This window comes from Euleptes europaea, chromosome 8 (assembly GCF_029931775.1).
Source record: "Euleptes europaea isolate rEulEur1 chromosome 8, rEulEur1.hap1, whole genome shotgun sequence".
In the NCBI taxonomy this organism is placed as follows: domain Eukaryota; kingdom Metazoa; phylum Chordata; class Lepidosauria; order Squamata; family Sphaerodactylidae; genus Euleptes; species Euleptes europaea.
Window position 1 is genome coordinate 95,434,371 of NC_079319.1, and position 20,305 is coordinate 95,454,675.

The following is a 20,305-nucleotide window of genomic DNA, read 5'->3' on the forward strand; positions in this document are numbered from 1 at the left end:
AGGAGGGCTGCTTTGGCCTTTTCTCCCAGGAAAGGGTCCTCAAAACGGCGCCTTAGTGCTCGCATGAACTCGTTGAGTGAGTGTATGGATCGGGCCCGAGTGTCAAACTGGAGGACCATCCAGTTGGCTGCTTTTCCCGTCAATATGGAGGCAATGAAGCGCACCCGGCTGTCTTCGGTGGGGAAGTGCTGTCCCTGTTCCTGCATATAACTGTCCACCTGATGTAGGAAACAGAGGAGGGCTTCAACTGAGCCATCGTAGGTCACTCTCAACCAAGGTTGTTTCCACTGTATGGGAAGGGGGGCTGGCGGTTGCCCTGGAAGGGGCAAAACTGGTGCTCCTGGGGCTGGTATGACTGGCGGTCCTGGGGCCGGTATAACTGGCGCTCCTGGGGCCGGTACTACAGGCGGTCCTGGCGCCGGTACAACTGGCACTCCAGGGGGCGGCAAAACCGGTGCTCTGGGAGGGGGCTGCAGTGGGAGTCTCGGGGGGGGGGAGAAGTGGTGTCCTCAGCAGAGGAATCTGTGGTCGGGGAGCCGGCAGAATCGGGTGAGTTGGCACCGGTTGAACTGGGATGGTTAGAGCTAGGGCTGTTGAATTAAAAAAAAATTCGGTATAGTTCGGATTCGGCTGAATTCGGCCCGTTTAGATTCAGGATATGCCGAAGTCTGAACTCCCCCGCTTCGGGTCCGTGCAATTCGGCGGGAATTCAAAGTTCGGAGAAAAAATTCAGCCGAATAAAGCCATAAAAAACACAACCGCGCCTTTCCGTGGCTCTGGGGGGGGCATTTTTTGGGGTAGAGGTCCCAAATTTTCAGCGGAGCTTCAAAGGACGTTTCTTGAAAGACCCCCCAAGTTTCATAAAGATTGGGTCAGGGGGGGCTGAGATATGGGCCCCGAAAGGGGTCCCCCACCCTTAATGTGCATGTCTGAGCAGAGCTTGCCACCCACGCACAAAGCTCCCAGCCCTGACAAACAGCTGAGAAGTTTGCAAAGCATTGCAACGTGACTGCAAAACAACACAACCTTGTAAGCAACACCTTTGCAACTGTGCAAAGCAACACCTGACACCTGGGAGTTTGCAAACCATGGAAAGGGACAGAGGCACCTAGCTATGCATAATGAGCAGGAGGGGTGGAATTTCCCCTTTTGCATGGGACTCCAAATGCATTCTTTAAGTCACCATTTGAAAACCAGTTTTGAGCAAGCATCCAAATAGACCTAACCGCTCTTATGAATGAGGGAAAACCTGAAGACACACAGCTGAAACCCCCCCTCAAACCAGGGAGAGAGAGACTCGAGGGGGACTGGCTGACCCGTAAATCAGTAGCCCAGTGGGATTCCTCACCATACAGGTCCTCCTCATCCGAGAAGTCAGGCTCAGTGAAGCAACCTGCACGCCGACGTGCTCGCTGCGTGTCGCGAGATGGACCAAAACTCAGAGAAAATTAGGGGATAAATCCAAAGTCAGTGCTGTGCGGGCTCGAACAGCTGCCAAACGTTGCTCCTCTTCTTGCGCAGCCCGCGCCCGAGCCGCTGCATCCGCAGCCCGCAACTGTTCCTCGGCCCGCTGTTGGTCCGCGAGCACTTGGTCGGCCTCGAGCTTGGCGGCAATCGCCGTAGTGACGATCGGGAGAGCTTCGTTCTCCAAAAGCAGAAGGAGTTCAGAGGAATCTGGTAGGTCCAATAACGGTTGAACCCGAACTGCCAGAGCAGCAGCGTCTGTTCCAAACTCAGGGGTTAGGAGCTTCATGAGGTCAGCCACCGTGGCTGTAGTCGAGGTCAGTCCCACAAACAGTAAGGCTGTTCGGACCGATACATTCCGTGCTTCCTTCAAGCACAAGTTGGGGTCTGGAGTGGCTGGGGCCGGTGTCTCCTCCCCCCGTTATCCCGCCATGGATCGGGCCGGAACGGGGCGGATAGGGGCCGCTACCGGTCCTGGTTGTTCTTCAAAAATAGTTAACCCCGCTAGCAAACGGGTCAAAGTCACTAAATCCTCTTGCGCCAGTCGAAGTTCCTCCACCAAGCCGTCCAGTATGCGGAGTTCGTGGTGGGCACTTTGGTCTGCGTCGGGGTCCGTCCAGGGGGTCTTGTCAGCTAGACGACGCCACTGAGCTCGAAGGAGTACAATCAGGCTATTGATCTCAGCATCCGTTCGCAGCACCTCAGCAAGGATGTCATCTAGCAAAGAAGGGTCGTCGGGGTACTTGTGCGACGGTTCCAATGGAGGGTACCAAGGTCAGGACCCTCCAATGTTTCGGCCAGAAAACCTCCACCCGGGGAGCGTCGCCTCTGCTCCCACCTAAGCGAACCCTCCGGGGCTCCAGCCACAGGCAATTCACTCGGAGAGCACGTCCCCTGCTCCAGTGGCGTCGTCTAGTTAGCAAGTCCCCTGCTCCAATCTGAGGCCCCGGCGAACCCTCCAGGGCTCCAGCCAGGTAGGGAAAAATAGAGAAGGGATTCATGCCAAAATGTGAGCACTTGTCCTGTGGTAATCCCACAAACAGCATCCAGAGACAAAGAGTCCAAAAGAGAGCTGATTTAATGGAAAACATACAGGTATGCAGAGCTTACAGGTACATTGGCACGAATGGCAACTGGGAGCACGGGGTAGGCCTATAAGGGAAAGTATTAGTCACAACAGGTCAAGGTGGCCCCCCTTCTACTGAGGAGCCGTTCCCACTGGAGATAGCATTGGAACAGGAATTTAGCAATTAGCAAGTCTGGCCTTGAGAGGCACCTGGTAGAATCGAAAGTAAAACAGTCAAAGTCTGGCAGGCTGCTTAGAGCTGTGGAAAGCAGGCCTGACATAGTCATACTCTTAGCCTCGACCCTGGCAAGAGACCTCCAAGGAATATCAGGGATGTGACATGGAGGCAGAAAGTGGAAAACCACCTCCAAAATATATCTTGTCTTGAAAACCCTACATGGTCTCCATAAGTCAGCTGTGACTTGATGGCGAAGAAGAAGAAGAAGAAGAAGAAGAAGAAGAAGAAGAAGAAGAAGAAGAAGAAGAAGAAGAAGAAGAAGAAGAAGAAGAAGAAGAAGAAGAAGAAGAAGAAGAAGAAAGCAGGTGGGGGAATGATTGAGTGGGTTAAAGACAACAGCTGGCTTGAAATAAGTTACTGTGTCAAAAATGCAGTAGACAGCTGCCCTCAAAAATCCCGGGATATGAGGGCATGTGCATATTGTGCACAGAAAGAAATAATGGATCACAGGAGAAAAGTCAGAGAGCTAAAAAGTTTTGTAATGTGAAAAAGGAAAGAGTCACCAGGGATACCATCACAGCTCAGAAACATCTTCAAGGTAACATTAGAAAGGAAAGGAGAAAAATCATTCAGACTCCGAGGAGGAAGCAACAAGGAGCAATGGCTTTGAAGCTAAGGAAGGGAAAGGTTTAGTCTAAACACGGGCATAGAGTTTAAGAATAATGAGATGACTGGAATAGGTTCGGAGGTAGCAGAGGCCCCATTAAAGCAAATATCAACAAATGCAGCCTTGTTAGCTAGACACTAATGGGAATGACGGAATGAATAGTCTCATAAAAGTCTGCAGCTCCTGACAGTCTTCCCATGGCTCACTTATGGATAAATCTTTACTGCAGTGCAGTGGTTACACCACCGCATTAGGAGAAGGGAGGTGAGACGTTCTCCAACAAGAACTATAAGGCTTACAAAAGCCGCCCCCAAGTTGTTTTTCGGCACACCCCTCTCCCCATTCCTAAAAACCATCCCCTCCGCTTCTTGTGTGACTGATTAAAAAAAAACAACCTCAAGTAGGGTTGGCAACCTCTAGGTGGCACCTAGAGATAGGGTTTCCAGGTCCCTCTTCATCACCAGTGGGAGATTTTTTGGGTGGAGGGCAGGATTTGGGGAGGGGAGGGACTTCAATGCCATAGAGTCCACTGGTCAAAGCAGCCATTTTCTCCAGGTGAACTGATCTGTATCGGCTGGAGATCAGTTGTAATAGCAGGAGATCTCCAGCTAGTACCTGGAGGTTGGCAACCCTACCTAGAGATCTCCTGCTATTACTATTGATCTCCAGGCAACCAAGATCAGTCCCCCTGGAGAAAATGGCTGCTTTGGAGAATGAAATCTATGGCGTTATACCCTGACCAAGTCCCTCCCCTCCCCTAACTCTGCCCTTCCCAGGCTCCACCTCCAAAATCTCCAGGTATTTCCCAACCCAGAGCTGGTGGCAACCCTACTTCCAAGCCTTTAACCCCCTCTCTCCCACAGTATGGACAGCAAGAGGCTTTGGATTTTCTTGTATACCTCAGATGCTCTCTCACTTGTTGGGAGTTAAGAAAATGGAATTGAGCCACTGAAGGACACGAGGGAACAGATCAGCCTCAGTTGCTGTTCATGATGGGGAGATGATGTTAAACTGCCTTCAACCAGTTTCTTAGCTTGTGTATCAGTTCGGCAGAACCACACAGCTAGCCTTTTACTCCATTGTAAATAAGGCATAATCCTTATTTAAGTCCTTATTAAAAAGCCCGTGTGGTGTAGTGGTTAAGAGTGGTGGTTTGGAGCGATAGACTCTGATCTGGAGAATTGGGTTTGATTCCCCACTTCTCCACATGAAGCCAGCTGGGTGACCTTGGGCTAGTCACACTCTCTCAGCCTCACCTACCTCACAGGGTGTCTGTTGTGGGGAGGGGAAGGGAAGATGATTCCGGTTTGAGTCTCCCTTAAGTGGTAGAGAAAGTCAGCATTAAAAAACCAACTCTTCTTTTTCCTGTAATATTACTATTTTCCTGTCGCAGATTTAGGGAAGGAGGGTGGAGGCTGAGAAAACAATACCTTGTCTTTTGCCTACCTAGTGAGGTAACATTTGACTTGACTCATACTCTGTTCAGCCTATAGTTTTTTAAAAAAAAGAATAAAAGAAGACAAATTGGACCCCAAGTTTCCATTCTGCTAAAACGGATTCTGACTCTGTCGCAAGGAAGGAGCCTTCATAAGAACATAAGTACATAAGAAAGGCCCTGCTGGATCAGACCAAGGCCCATCACGTCCAGCAGTCTGCTCACACAGTGGCCCAACCAGGTGCCTCTAGGAAGCCCCCAAGCAAGACAACTGCAGCATCACCATCCTGCCTGTGTTCCACAGCACCCAAAATAATAGGCATGCTCCTCTGATCCTGGAGAGAATAGGTATGAAGCATGACTAGGATCCATTCTAACTAGTAGCCATGTATATGTCCACTCCCCTCTTAAAGCCTTCCAATTTGACAGCCATCACCACATCCTGGGGCAGGGAGTTCCACAATTTAACTATGTGTTGTGTGAAAAAATACTTCCTTTTATCTGTTTTGAATCTGTCACCCTCCAGCTTCAACAGATGACCTCACGTTCTAGTATTATGGGAAAGGGAGAAAAACTTCTCCCTGTCCACTCTCTCCAAACCATGCATAATTTTAAAGACCTCTATCATGTCTCCCCTTAGCCGCCTTCTTTCCAAGCTAAACAATCCTAAGTGTCTTAACCGCTCCCCATAGGACAGTTGCTCTAGTCCCCTAATCATTGTGGTTGCTCTTTTCTGCACCTTCTCAAGCTCTGTAATATCCTTGTTTAGGTGTGGTGACCAGAACTGTACACAGTATTCCAAGTGTGGTCTCACCATAGATTTGTACAAGGGCAGTATGATACCAGCAGTTTTATTCTCTATACCTCGTCTAATTATGGCCAGCATGGAATTTGCCTTTTTTACAGCAGTCGCACACTGGGTTGACATCTTCATTGAGCTATCCACTACCACCCCAAGATCCCTTTCTTGGTCTGTCGCTGCCAGCACAGATCCCATCAGTGTATATGTGAAGTTGGGATTTTTTGCCCCAATATGCATCACTTTACACTTACTCACATTGAATCTCATTTGCCATTTTAATGCCCATTCTTCCAGTACGCAGAGATCCTTCTGGAGCTCTTCACCGTCCGATTTTGTTTTAACCACCCTAAATAATTTGGTGTCATCTGCAAACTTGGCTACTTCACTGTTTAACCAGGCCCGTGAACGCACTAGCAACTTACCTCGCAATTTAAACATGTCCAGTACTCAAGCATCCAACACGACTTAAAATTTCTGTTCCCACCGCGACGCCTTCCTCCGCTGTATTAGATAAAATCTGTATGTTTTCCCCTTGCGGCAGCATTCACGCGCCAGCTTGAAGGAGCATTGTGATTGGCTGAGGTGGTAGCCTGCTGCGCATGCCCACTCAGTGCTTGAAACAAGGACGGCGATTGGTTCAGCTTTTGAAGGTGGATTTTATGGCACAATACCCACTGAAGTTCTGCCCCTCCTCAAACCCCACCCTCCTCAGGCTCCACCCCAAAATATCCAAGTTTTTTCCAACCTGGAGCTGCCAACCCACCTGGAAGTAAGCCAGAATAGACATAGGATGTTGAGCAAATAAGACCTGCTTAGGATGGTTCTCTTCATTGTCATGTTATTTGTGCTTTAATATCTCAGTTATTAACAAGGAGAAATCCCTAGTCCACCATTGTAGATCAGGTAATGATTACATTTCAACTTTGACTGTAATAATCATTTTAGAGACCCATTTTCTTTTTCAACACAGTCCTCCAAAGTTAGCAAACCAGCTCTTTAGCCTTTGGAAAGAAATCTTCCATGACTTCATACATTTTTGTGTACCATTAAAATCAATATTTCCAGGGACTTATTTTTATATAGGTAAGGGATTCACTTGACTCTATTTTAGGGTTGCCACTCAGCCAGAAATTTACTGACCTGAACCAGAATTTGATATTTCTAGCAAGTTTCCACAGTAGCAGGATATGAAGCCAGGAAAACCAAAGTGACCTCTGTTTTCATTGTTATTTCTTGACTTCCAGTGGTGCATTCGAGACAGAGAGAAAGGCCTCTTTCTGAGGGGAAACACTCTTCAAATGTTGAAAGGCATTCTGCCCTCCTTCTTTTTTCAGGTGCTCATTTTGAAAAGGCAGAGGCCCTCTGTACCTGCTCAGAAGTACTTTGTTCTTAGATTTCCCCCCCGAAGTCTAACAACCATTGCTCACTCAGAAGGAAGATATTGTGTACATTTTAGCTTAAGAGGCTATAAAGCTTTTCAAGCCTAGAAGCACTCCAAACACAATTATAAGCCTACACAGTAAGATGTTCTCCAACTTTACACATTGTTTTCTACACTACTACTGAATGCTGAGAAATTCTGGCTTCTAACCTTCCTTGTCAATCAAATGGTAAAGGGCATTTGGGTAAATGAGGTAAAGGGCAGTTTGATCATCAGAGGTTTCTCTCCTCAGACCTAAGTAGTGAAGGAAATTCCCTTAACCTTCTAAGGGGCAACTCCCAAAAGGCCAAAGATCCGACCCTTACCACAAGCCAACACATTAAATACAAAGGTCAGTATCATTAAATGAAATAAAGAAACCAATCACAAAAGACATGTGTTGTGTATGTACATAGTTGGCAGACAGGCAGGGGAACAGAGAAGCTTGAGTCTTGGATGAAGGATCCTAAACCCTGCACACGCGATTGGCTCCCTGCTGGCAAGAGCCATTGGTCCTAAGCCGGCACACGCCATTTGTACCCCGGGGTTGTCACTCCCCTATCACGGATCAGGGGGGGAGTGGCTGCGGGTGGCCAGGGTAGCATATAAGCGGGGCCATTTCCACTGTATGCCCAGTCCAGTTCTTCACTACAATAAAGCTTTGTTGTTGGAACTTCGTCTCGACCTCGTGTGACCTCCCCACGTGGACTTAACAGTGGCGACAAAGGTTGGTAGGCAGTCTGGCTTGCTACCGAAATTGCCTTCGATCTTCCGCGATCTCACGGTGCCTGGTAGGCAGTCCTGCTTGCCTTGCTGAAATCCTTGCGACACACCAGAGATGCAACACCTCGCTGCTATAGCCACCAGAGGCTCACTGGAAGTGTTCGACTCCGCCAACCCCAGCGAGTGGGAGAGCTACGCGGACCGGGTAACATGCTTCCTGGACGCCAACGACATTACCGACCCCGTCAAGAAGTGTTCGCTGTTCCTCAGCATGTGTGGGCCACGGACATTCCAGCTTGCCCCAGTCCCTGCTGGCCCCCGCCAAGGTGATTGAGGCACCGTTCCCAGAGATAATGGCCGCACTGGGCAACCATTTCACACCCAAGCCAACGCGCCTCGCTCGCCGACTGCCGTTCCACCTCCGAGACCAGGAGCCTGCCGAGTCTGCCACCGACTACCTCGCCGCCCTACACCAGACAGCCTGGTTCTGCAAGTTCCCGGACCTCAACGGCGCCCTGCTTGAACAGGTTCGTCTTCGGCCTCAGGAACGAGAAGGTGCGCCGCCGTCTCATCGCCAGAAAAGACATCACCTTCATGTCGGCTGTCGAGGAGGCTGCTGCTGCTGAGGCCTCTACCAGAGCTGACCAGGGGGCCAACCGAGCACCACACCTCCTCTACTGACGCCAGTGACCGTCCACTACGAGAGCGCCAGCGATGAGGAAGGCGAGGCTAAGGCCTACAAAATGGCTGTCCAGGGGCACCAGTTGCGGGGTCCAATGGCTCGCTTGTGCGCCAGCAGTGGGGACCAGCACGACCGTCGCACGTGCCGTTTTCACAACGCCGTCTGCCGTGGATGCGGCCGGAGTCGCCGCATCGCTAAAGTCTGCCGCTCCGCCAAGAAGGGTCGGTCTGCAGCCCCGGGAAAGAAAGACGGTGCCGCCCAGCCCGCCCATGAGCTTGCCACCGAGGGCCGCACCACGTCCTGCCTTTGCCACCACGATGACCTGCTGCACAGCATCAAGCTTCACAAGGTCCACAGTGCCCGAAAAGTCTCCATCACCGTCTCCATTGAGGGTGCCCCGTGCGTTATGGAGGTCAACTCCGGTTCAGCGCTCTCAATCATCTCAGCGGACACCTATCGCGCCTTGGCCGCCCGAACGTCCCTTCCCAAGCTGCAGCTGTCAGAGATCGCCATCTCCGACTAACAGCGCCACCGCCAGTTTGGGGTGTCGCCTTCGTGACCATCCGCCACAAGCACTTCGAGAGCCGCCTATGCCTTGTTGTCATGGAGGGTCCTCGCGCTAGCCTCCTGGGACTCGAGTGGTTCCCTGCACTGGGAATCCACCTCATGGGCATAAACCACATCGACCAGGACAGCTCGACGCCATCTGGACCGAATTCGAGGACATTTGGAGCGGCCCGCTGGGGTGCTACAAAGGCCCTCCCGTCTGCCTGCTCATCGACCCCGCCGCTGCCCCCACCCACCTCAAGCCCCGCCGAGTTCCCTTCGCCCTGAAAGACAGAATCGACGACAAGTTGGACCGCCTCATCTCCCAGGGCGTCCTGGAACCGGTCCCGAGCGCACAATGGGAGACCCCGATCGTCACACCGCTGAAACCCAATGGCGATGTCTGGATCTGTGCGGACTATAAGTGCACCATTAACAAGGCACTTCAGAGTCACGCATACCCAGTGCCCGTGGTGAGCCACCTCCTGGCGTCCCTCGCTGGCGGCCTGGTGTTCGCTAAACTCGACCTGGCGCAAGCGTATCAACAGCTGCCTGTCGATGCCAACTCCACGGAAGTCCAGATGATCATCACCCACCAAGGCGCCTTCAGGGTGAAACGCCTGCAGTTCAGGGTCATCACGGCGCTCGGTATCTTCCAAAACCTCATGGAGGATCTCCTAAAGGGCCTTCCCAGCAGCGTCCCATATTTCAACAACGTCCTGATCGCGACCACCTCTGAAGGGGACCTCCAGGAAGCAACCGGGCCGGTAGTCTACTGGGTCGCCACTCCGGACAGGCGAGTCCTGGGGCGACACATTGACCAGCTGTGCCACCGCCCAGCTGACTTGCCCAACCATGCAGCCACCACGGAACCTGCTTCGGAAACTGGCATCGCAAACCCCACACTCACAGAAGCAACGGAGTCCACAGCACCCGACTGGCCGATACCGCTGTATAAGGCCGCGCCGCCCGGAGACGGAGTGGAGGATGATCTCCCCGCCCCCGAGCAACAGGGCAGCCCTGCAACAGCCGAGCAGTCGGAAATCCTCGCTCTTGCACCTCACCGCTCCCAACGCGTTAGATCGCGGCCCAGCCACCTTAAGGACTATGTGTGCTCATGACTGTCAAGACCTAGGGGGGAGGGGTGTTGTGTATGTACATAGTTGGCAGGCAGGCAAGGGAACGGAGGAGCTTGAGTCTTGGACGAAGGATCCTAAACCCTGCACACGCGATTCGCCCCCTGCCGGCAAGCGCCATTGATCCTAAGCCGACATGCATTATTGGCACCCTGGGGTTGTTACCCCTATCACAGATCAGGGGGGAGTGGCTGCGGGCGGCCAGGGTAGCATATAAGCGGGGCCATTTCCACTGTATGCCCAGTTCAGTTCTTCACTACAATAAAGCATTGTTGTTGGAACTCTGTCTCGACCTCGTGTGTCCTCCCCACACGGACTTAACAACAGGATTGCCCAGGAGGTCGAGAAGTTTTTGTAAATGTTTGCTTGGGCCTTTTGCTGCCCGCCTTCGCTCTCGTTTATAGGGTTTTAGTGTGTTGTATGAAACATGTACAGGTGGTCAGAAAATTACAAGTAAGTAATGGGGTTTGTATACATATACAAGCAAGAACCTGCAAGGACCTGCAGGGTGAATTTCCCTCTCCCTCACTGGTCATTTATACATGGGAAATTTATAGGGTTGCCAACCTCTAGGTACTAGCGGGAGATATCCTGCTATTACAGCTCCAGCCGATAGAGATCCGTTCACCTGGAGAAAATGGCTGCTTGGGCAATTGGACTCTATGGCACTGAAGTCCCTCCCCTCCACAAACCCCACCCTCCTCAGGCTCCGCCCCCAAAATCTCCCACTGGTGGCAAAGAGAGACCTGGCAACCCTAGAAATTTACCTGAGGTTCATTGCTCGCTGGACCCACACTTTCCTGTTGGGGATCTATGCACCAGCAATGTCCAAGCTCCAACCAAGTCCCTGCCCCTTTAAATCCTGCTTTGTAATTGGCTTAGTCTATCGAGCTTACTGTGAGAAAAAATTGCCTCCCCCAAAACCCATTTGCTGCATAAAAAAGCTTTTTATGAACAAAAAACAGAGTAATCTGAAAGGGGGGGGGGAATTCCAAGCCTTGGTTTTAAAAAGGCTTTCTTCTGCTCAGAAAGAGCTCCCAGTGAAGTGTCCCCCCATTAACATAGTCCAATGGAGTAAATGGGGACAAGGAGGCTGGTGTGAGCTTTACGGCTTGCTTTATTGGCCAAGAAGTCATAACCGGGTGATCCAAGACACAGACTAAGGAGCTCTGCAATCCTGTCACACAGAGGGAGGGGCAATGCAAGAGGTTTTATAGACATTTGACATTCCAATCAACATTCGATTTTAGCTTGTCACTGCAACGTCATTAGTTTCTACAGCGCGGGTGGGAGCATTGCTACATTACTGAATAGAACTCTATTGTTCCCATGCATGGAGAAACGAAACTTAAAGGAGGAGTAGGTGGGAGGAAGGCTGTTCCCTTATGTGAGAGGAAAGATTCCAGCCTTTGGGATGTTTGTGTGTGCCCCCTTGCTTTACTCTAAAAACAGAAGGGGGGTTGGGGCCACTGACAAGCGGCTTCTGTGGGTATGCGTGTAGCTTGGGTGTCTGAATGAGGTTACTCAAGCACAACACCAGGAAGCAGGAAGCATTTGAATCCCTGCCTCTCCAAAGGAGAGAGGGAGAGAGAAAGGGGCAACCTGCCTCTCTCCTTGCACACAGGATTCCACCCACACCAGCCTGCCCTTTCCCAAGAGTCAGGCTGCATGTTACAAGGTCTGCTCATCCGTGGAAACAGGGCTTATAAACAGGATACTCTATTCTATCTCAGAGACTGAGCTCCATCACCTTGCCATGCTGCCAGGCACAGCTACCCTTCCCTCTGCTCTTTTGCTGAGCCAGACCTGAGCTCTCCCTGCTCTCACCCTGAGGCAGTCCTGAACTAACTCCTCCTGGGCTTCCCTCCAACATTTCATCCCCCTTCTCAAAGGCAACGGGATGCTGAAGCAGAACTCCCAGCCGAGGCTCAGCTGAGTGGCTGTTTTTCCCTTTAGTTGCAAGACAGTCTCCTGCCCGTCACCATGGTCCTTACAGGTATGCCGGCCCCAAGCTACACAGGGCTTTAAAGGTCAATACCAGCACCTTGAATTGGGCCCGCAAGAAAATCGGGAGCCCATGCAGATGGAACAATACTGGAGTGATACAGGTCACACCTGTATGATACACATTTCAAACCTGTAATACACATCACATTCACACATTACACGTTTAGATGTACACTGAAGGAAATAAATACCATTGCACAAAAACATACATAATAGTAATTTCTCTAAATTCTGTATATAACAAGGCATATTTTTAAAGTATAAAATAACTCTAGATATCTACTAGGTTTACATATCCTCCCCCAATATAAGAAACAGTTAAAGTTTTATCATTTTACTTTTACAATATTGATTTCATTTAGCGTCTCATTTAAATTTATTTTCAGTTTTACCTAATATTCAATCTCAACATGTGGTTTTTTTTAAACAAGCCATAATTATCCAGAGCAAAGAACTATAACATCGTTTAGAAAAGAAAGAAATGAATTTTCTTTTTATTACTAACATGAAAGTAGCTTTTTTTTATGATTTACTATCTCATCTATCAGGGCTTGAGAAGAGGAGCAGCTTCTCTCAAGCGTTTCCAGTAATATTGCTGGTTGTTCCCTGGGCCCCACTACTGCTGAAAACAAATACGCTTGACCAAATGGTATTAATTTGAAAACTACAGGCTGAAGAAGGAATTTTGGGTAAAGTGTTATGAAGATCCTGGATTTTTTTAAAAAAAATTCCTTACAGACCTATAAACTGGAATTTCAGTGGTATGCGATGGATTCAGATGTAAATCTTGCTCAGCATCCAGAGTCAGTATACATTATATGGGTTGGATCCAGCCAAGTATTGAGTCCACTCTCACCTAATTCTCCTGTTTACTACAGCTCTTGTCCCACATGGCTTCTGTCAATTCAGGTCCCATGGGGTTGCCAACCTCCAGGTGGTGGCAGGCGATCTCCTGCTATTACAACTGATCTCCAGCCGACAGAGATCAGTGCACCTGGAGAAAATGGCCGCTTTGGCAATTGGACTCTATGGCATTGAAGTCCGTCCCCTCCTCAAACCCCGCCCTCCTCAGACTCCACCCCCCAAATCTCCAGGTATTTCCCAACCTGGAGTTGGTAACCCTAAGGTCCCATGATCCTAAGCATAACTTTTTTGGGTAGTCAAAGACTAATCCACCCCTCCCTTTTTCAAAAGTAGAAAGTCTGATTGGATCCAACCCTATATATTTTTTACAGGTTTTCCATATGTTAAGGTTTGTTTGGGAATTGGCCTGGTCTTGTAGGTACAACTTACAATCTTCATGTAAATTATTTTCAGGCAGGCATCAATACACAATTATTTTAAAGAAAAAAAAAAGTACTTTCCGCCCTGCCTCCAGTTCACCGGCTTCCATTTTCCTAAGTGGGGAGCAGAGGTGATAGACTTTTGCTCTGTTCCCTCTCAGAGTCTTTCCTGAAACTTGACTGCCTGCCTGTGGGTTTGCTGCAGGTACCCAGATGCTGCAGCCCTTCTTCAGGCGCTTCAGACGGCTTTCCCCCCCCACCCCCCCTGCCCCTCCTGCACAGAGCCCACTCGTATCCCTTTCTCTTTCCTCAGACTCCTCCTGCGGTTCCCTCTTCAAGACCGGAAAAACAAACAAACAACTTTCCCTCAGAAATTCCACCAGAGAACCAAACCTATAAGTTTACATTCCTAATTAGGCCACCCACATTTTGGGTTCGGCTTTTCTGCATTGATTCCCATTCTGGATTTACCTGGTTTTCTTGTTGCCACAAAATTTCTGTCTATGGGCTTGAAGACAGCAGGGAAGATAATACGAACTGTGCCCCTGATCAGGGGGCTACAGCAACTGCCCTACGGGAAGCAGTTAAAACGCTTAGGGCTGTTTAGCTTGGAAAGAAGGCGGCTAAGGGGAGACATGAGAGAGGTCTGTAAAATTATGCATGGTTTGAAGTGGACAGGGAGAAGCTTTTCTACCTCTCTCATGATACTAGAACGTAGGGTCATCTTCTGAAGCTGGAAGGTGAGACATTCAAAACAGATAAAGGGTGAAAACGCATGGTGCTGTCAGGCCTGTGTCTCAGTTTCGCTTTTCCACCAACTTGCTCCCTAGGATTGTTTTGCATTCTTGGACTCTTTGAAGTAGACAGTACTCCGTGAGAACGGAGGCATCTCTAGACTGTTTTGAAATAGTAATCTCATGAGCCTGTCCTGTGCTGCTGAATGCTGAATGCTTTTTTCTATGCTTTTATATAGTCAAGTGTATCCCAGTGCCCTCCATTGCTGTCTTAGATCCTGTATGCTCTGCTTACCTATGCTGCCAGTAAACCATCTTCCTTGGACCAGTTTTCTCCTGTCGTGGTTATTGGTTCTGAATAGGGCAAGTGCTGATATTAAGACAGCAATCTTCACTTCTTCCTTTACCTGTCAGGCTGGAGCCCAGGAGGGTTCGCCTGCCACTCGGATGGGAGCAAGAGCAGTGCTCTCCGAGTGATCTACCCGTGGCTGGAGCCCCGTGTGGTTTGCCCCTGGCCCGGTGGACCTGATCCCCGGGTAGCGGGTTCCTCCTAGGAGCTCTGGAAGGCTTCCATCCATGGTCCCTTCCATTGGGAACGCCGACTGACGACCCCGAGCTCATACAGGACGTTATAGCTGAGCTACATCGAACCGATGCAGAAGTCAACCACTTGACTGGACTGGTCCGAGCTCAGTGGCGTTCCCTAGCCGCAATGTTCCCCTGGATGTCTGACGTTGCGGACACCAGCGCCTGTCAAGACCTCCAGACCCTTGATCAGTTGGTGGATGATGCTCGATTGGCAGCTGAGGATTTACAACTGTTGACTAGCTTGTTGGCTGGACTCACTACTTGTGAAACGCAACCGACTTCGACCACGGTCCCGATCCGTGCGGTCGACATGGCGACCCTGGTCGCACCACCCCCTAGCTTTGCCAAGCGGAGGCACATGCGGTAGCCACACGGGTGGCTGCCCTCTTCCAGGGCCATACTGCGGCCACTTTTTCAGTGGCGGAACTCACGACGCATCTCACCCCTGATTTCGGTGCAAATGCTGCGGCCTTGGCGGTACAGATCGAACCACTGTTGGACCTGCAAGATCAGCGCGCAGAGCTCCTCTACGTTTTGGAACAAGAGGCCCTTCCACTCGTTACCACGGCGCTGACCGCCAAACTGGCAGCCGACCAGACCCTGGCTGAACGCAAGCAAGCCGAGGAGCAAGCGCGGGCGACGGCTGAAGCCGAGGCAAAAGCCCCGGCAGAGCAGAGGGAGAGGGAGCGCTTAGCCCTTGAACGTGCGCGGACCGGCGCACGCCCTCGACAGCCCGGGGGCTATGAATTACCTCCGTTCTCCCCATCTTTCGTTCCGTCCCGTAGCGTTCAATGGTCCCGCAGGTTGGCGGGGAATTTGCCCGAGATACCAGGCAACTCCGACGATGAGGACTTATATATATATATATTCCCCGAACCTGGTGCACGCCTTCCACACCGCCTACCCCGATAAACCGTCTCCCTTGCCGACTGGGAGGGGGCCCTAAGGGGAGCAGAATGTCAGGCCTGTGTCTCAGTTTCGCTTTTCCACCAACTTGCTCCCAAGGATTGTTTTGCATTCTTGGGCTCTTTGAAGTAGACAGTACTCCGTGAGAACGGAGACATCTCTAGACTGTTTTGAAATAGTAATCTCGTGAGCCTGTCCTGTGCTGCTGAATGCTGAATGCTTTTTTCTATGCTTTTATATAGTCAAGTGTATCCCAGTGCCCTCCATTGCTGTCTTAGATCCTGTATGCTCTGCTTACCTATGCTGCCAGTAAACCATCTTCCTTGGACCAGTTTGTCTCCTGTCGTGGTTATTGGTTCTGAATAGGGCAAGTGCTGACAGGTGCCTTTATCCTCCTTTAATCCCTGTTTTAGCCAGGATCGAACGCACATTAGGCGAAATGCATGCGCTCAATCCTGGCTGAATCCTGGCTGAAACAGGGATTAAAGGAGGATAAAGCGACCATGCGTTTTCACCCAAAAGGAAGTATTTCTTCACACAACACATAGTTAAATTGTGCAACACCCTGCCCCAGGATGTGGTGATGGCTGCCAACTTGGAAGACTTTAAGAGGGCAGGGGAAATGTTCATGGAGGAGAGGGCTATCCATAGCTACTAGTCAAAATGAATACTACCGTATATACCCGTGTATAAGCCGACCCGCGTATAAGCCGAGGTGCCTAATTTCTCCCCCAAAATGGGGAAAAATTAGGCACCCGCGTATAAGCCGAGGGTCGGCTTATAACCCCTCTCCCCCCGCAGGCTTACCTCAATCCAGGTGCGCAGGCCGGCGCTGGCCGGCAGGGTCCTCGCTGTGCCCGACAGGGGCGGCGACGGGGCCTCCAGAGGCCTCTGGAGGCCCTTCCAGGCCAGCGCCGGCCGGCAGCAGCCTCGCTGCGCCTGGCAGGGGCGGCGACGGGGCCTCCAGAGGCCTCTGGAGGCCCTTCCAGGGCGCTCCTGGCAGGGGGAAGCCACGCGGGCACGGCAGCAATGGCGGCGGAGGCGGCGATGGCGGCGGCAGTAAGTTCCCCCCTCCCTCCTCCCTCCCTCCCCTACCGTATTGACCCGCGTATAAGCCGAGGCCGGCTTTTTCAGCCCTTTTTTTGGGCTGAAAAACTCGGCTTATACGCGAGTATATACGGTAGTCATGATTCACACCTATTCTCTCCAGGATCAGAGGAGCATGCCTATTCTGAGTGGTGGGGTGGAACACAGGCAGGATAATGCTGCTGAAGTCATCTTGCTTGTGGGCTTCCTAGAGGCACCTGATTGGCTACTGTGGGAACAGACTGTTGGACTTGATGGGCCTGGGTCTGATCCAGCAGGGACTTTCTTATGTTCTTATGATCCAGAGCCATCCCGTGAAGTTCATGCTCATCCTGATTTTTAACATCTTAGTGGGAAAACATGTTGGAGCCATTGGTGGAAATTGTCAGTTCCGCCCCGATTGAGGGAGCTCTCCCCAGGTCTTTGAAGGAGGCAGTTATTGGACCTCTACTCAAAAAATAAAAAAAATAAATCTTAATTGGCTAGGGATGGATTGACCTTTTTACAGGCCAGTAATTACAGGCCAGTCTCCAATTGACCTTTCCAAGGCAACGTGGTAATGTCGTGGCAACAGAGCAGCTGCAGGGCTTCCTGGATGACACATCTGCACTTGACCCATTTCCATCTGGTTTCAAGCCTCGGTTTGGTACGGAGACGGCTTTAGTTGCGCTGGCAGAAGATCTTCATTTAAAGCTGAGCAGGTGACAATCTTCCTTCTTGATACTGTTGGACCTCTCAGCGGCCTTTGACACAGTTGCCCACTCCTTTCTTATCAGCTGGCTTGAATACAGGGTAAAGGCTGTTTAACTTCCAATGTGTGCAAGATTCTTTCTGCGTCAGACTGGGGTTCAGGAAAGAATACTGGTAGTGAAACTGCCTGTGTCATGTGAAATTTAGAGGCAACCTTAGGCAGAAATTGACAGCTTGTGCAAAGTAGCACCCTATTGGGGCAAAACTGGGAAAAAGAAGAATTTTCTCTAAGAACAGCAAGCCACCGAAAATCACACTTTCTGTGACAAATGGACTAGAGATGACTTACCCAGGGGTTCAAAAGGAGATAACATTAACTGAGAAGAAAGAAGAAGGGTTGGTTTTTATAGCCCACTTTTCTTTACCATAAGGAGTCTCAAAGCTGCTTACAATCGCCTTCCCTTCTCCTCCCCCCCAACAGACACCCTGTGAGGTAGGTGGGGCTGAGAGAGTTCAGAGAGAGCTGTGACTAGCCCAAGGTCACTCAGCAGACTTCACGTGGAGGCATGGGGAAACCAACCCAGTTCTCCAGACTGGAGTCCGCCGCTCTTATCCACTACAACACGCTGGCTCCCACCATCAACCAGAGCCATTGTGGCTCTCACTCTGTGGAATGGGCCTCTTAAAGAGGTGAGGGGGGCCCCCTCCCGGGATATTTTCAGGAGGTGCTGCAAGGCCTGGTTGTTTGCCAGGGCTTTTGAGGGGGGTTTGATTGGCTGGCATCTTTGGGGGGGGGAAGCAGGAGAGATTTGGGATATCCTATTTTATCTTTGGTTTTAGCTTTAAATGTTTTTAACTATTATTGTAAGCCGCCTTGAACAATGAGGAAAGGATATGAATGTTTTAATAAATAATTAAATAAAATAGCTGAGTCGGGATGGGAACTGTAGTCTCCCCAAGTCCAACAAGCTACCACACTGGTTATCACACTAGTGTTATGAAGAAAAGACTAGAGATAAAAACTATTTCACATATAATTGCGCCACAGTAAAACTGTCACAAAGAGCTTCTCATACAGTAAAATTGCTAGCTAGTAAATAAACCTTGTCCAGCACATTCTAATGTGAAAACTTACCTAATGATAACATGCTCACAAAAGTGACTGGGCATGTGTTGAAGGCAATATGCTATTGTTTTTTCCATCTCAGCAGATTCAAAATAAGTTTTTCTAAAGAGTACATTAGAAAATGCACAAATGGCCAAACGGTACAAACTGAGCATAGCATTCAAAAAAGGGGGAGGGAGGAATCTGCAATGAAGACATAACCCAGGTCTTCAAGGGCTTCGGCAGAAGCCCTTTTGGTTCACAATTACAGGATCAAAAGCATACTTTTTCATAATTACAACAAAGTCCAAAGGTTCATGACAACAATTGAAAATCGTTATTAGTCCAAGAACAGATGGCTGATAAGGCGGTTTTGGCTGACCTGTCCAATGAAGTCACTCAGACTTCTTATCTTCCAGAATTTTAATTGGCTTTTCCAGAAACTCTGTAATTGGATATTGAATAACATTAGCATTTTTAATATCCGCTGAATTCAAAATGGCTTTTTTACTAGTTTATATTCCTATACAAACTTTGTTATGACAAGCTGAGTTATAGCTGTGGCTGATATAATCAATGGAAACTGTTTTGGAAAATTTATTTTGCTTCCACGTGGAGCCAAAACTTGGCATGTAATTTTCCAATACAGGAAGCAGAGAGCTCACCTTACTAATTTCTAAAGGCTACCTGAAAATGTATCCCCATTTCCCACAGAATTCAATGCATAAACAACTATAAATGTCACTTTTGATATGTAAACCTACTAAGAAAGATCACATTCCAAAATATGGTAACTTACTTTTCCTTGAGTCTGGAAACCTTTAGACAACCATGAGAGATGGTTTAATGAGCAATTTGAGCTGAATGATAAAGGGTATTAGGAAGTGAATCTGTCACAAGAGGACAGAAATCTCACTCCCTGTGTTATTTGCTCTATTTTTGTTGTTTATTTATTTACATAATGTATAGTCTGCCTTTCTCATTGTGACTTAAGATGGATCACAGAGCCTGATATAGTTAAATCACAGAGCCTGGAATGGGGCACCCAATGAACAGTGCAAAAGGGTTTGGATTGTAGAAATCTGAAAACAGCTGAAACCAAGCTGAAACAGTATAATTATTAACCTGACACAAGAAACGATGCAAAAATTACCTAGAAGGATCATAGAAATAGACAGAATGTTCTATATATGTAGTCCCTATTCCTTTCCAAAGCATCTTTATGAAACATTTGGTTACAGTATGGTACTATTATCTGTGTCAACAAGGCCTCCTGAATATTTCAGTTTAGCATAGTTTGCAGAAAGCCAGGAGCACTGGAGCCTTCCTGACTTCACCAGGCAGGGCCATTCCCCACAATGAGGCCACAACAGAGAAAGCAAGTGTGTATTGGCAGCTGCTGATTTTGTCCATTTGATGGATGGCATCTACAGATGAACAAAGCTGTTATGGTAGAGCACAGGGGAAGAGGCGCCCCAAAGATATGATGAACCCAGGCCGTAAGGCCTTTCTAAGAAGAAGAAGAAGAAGGAGAGCTGGTTCTTATATGCCAACTTTCTCTACCACTTAAGGGAGACTCAAACCGGCTTACAATCACCTTCCCCTCCCCCTCCCCACAACAGATACCCTGTGAGGTTGATGGGGCTAAGAGTGTGACTAGCCCAAGGTCACCCAGCTGTGTGGGAGTGGGGAAACCAACTGGGTTCACCAGATTATAGTCTTTTGAATGCAATAAATCAATTAGTTAATTTTATTTACGTCATTTATAATCCACTTCTGTCCTCACT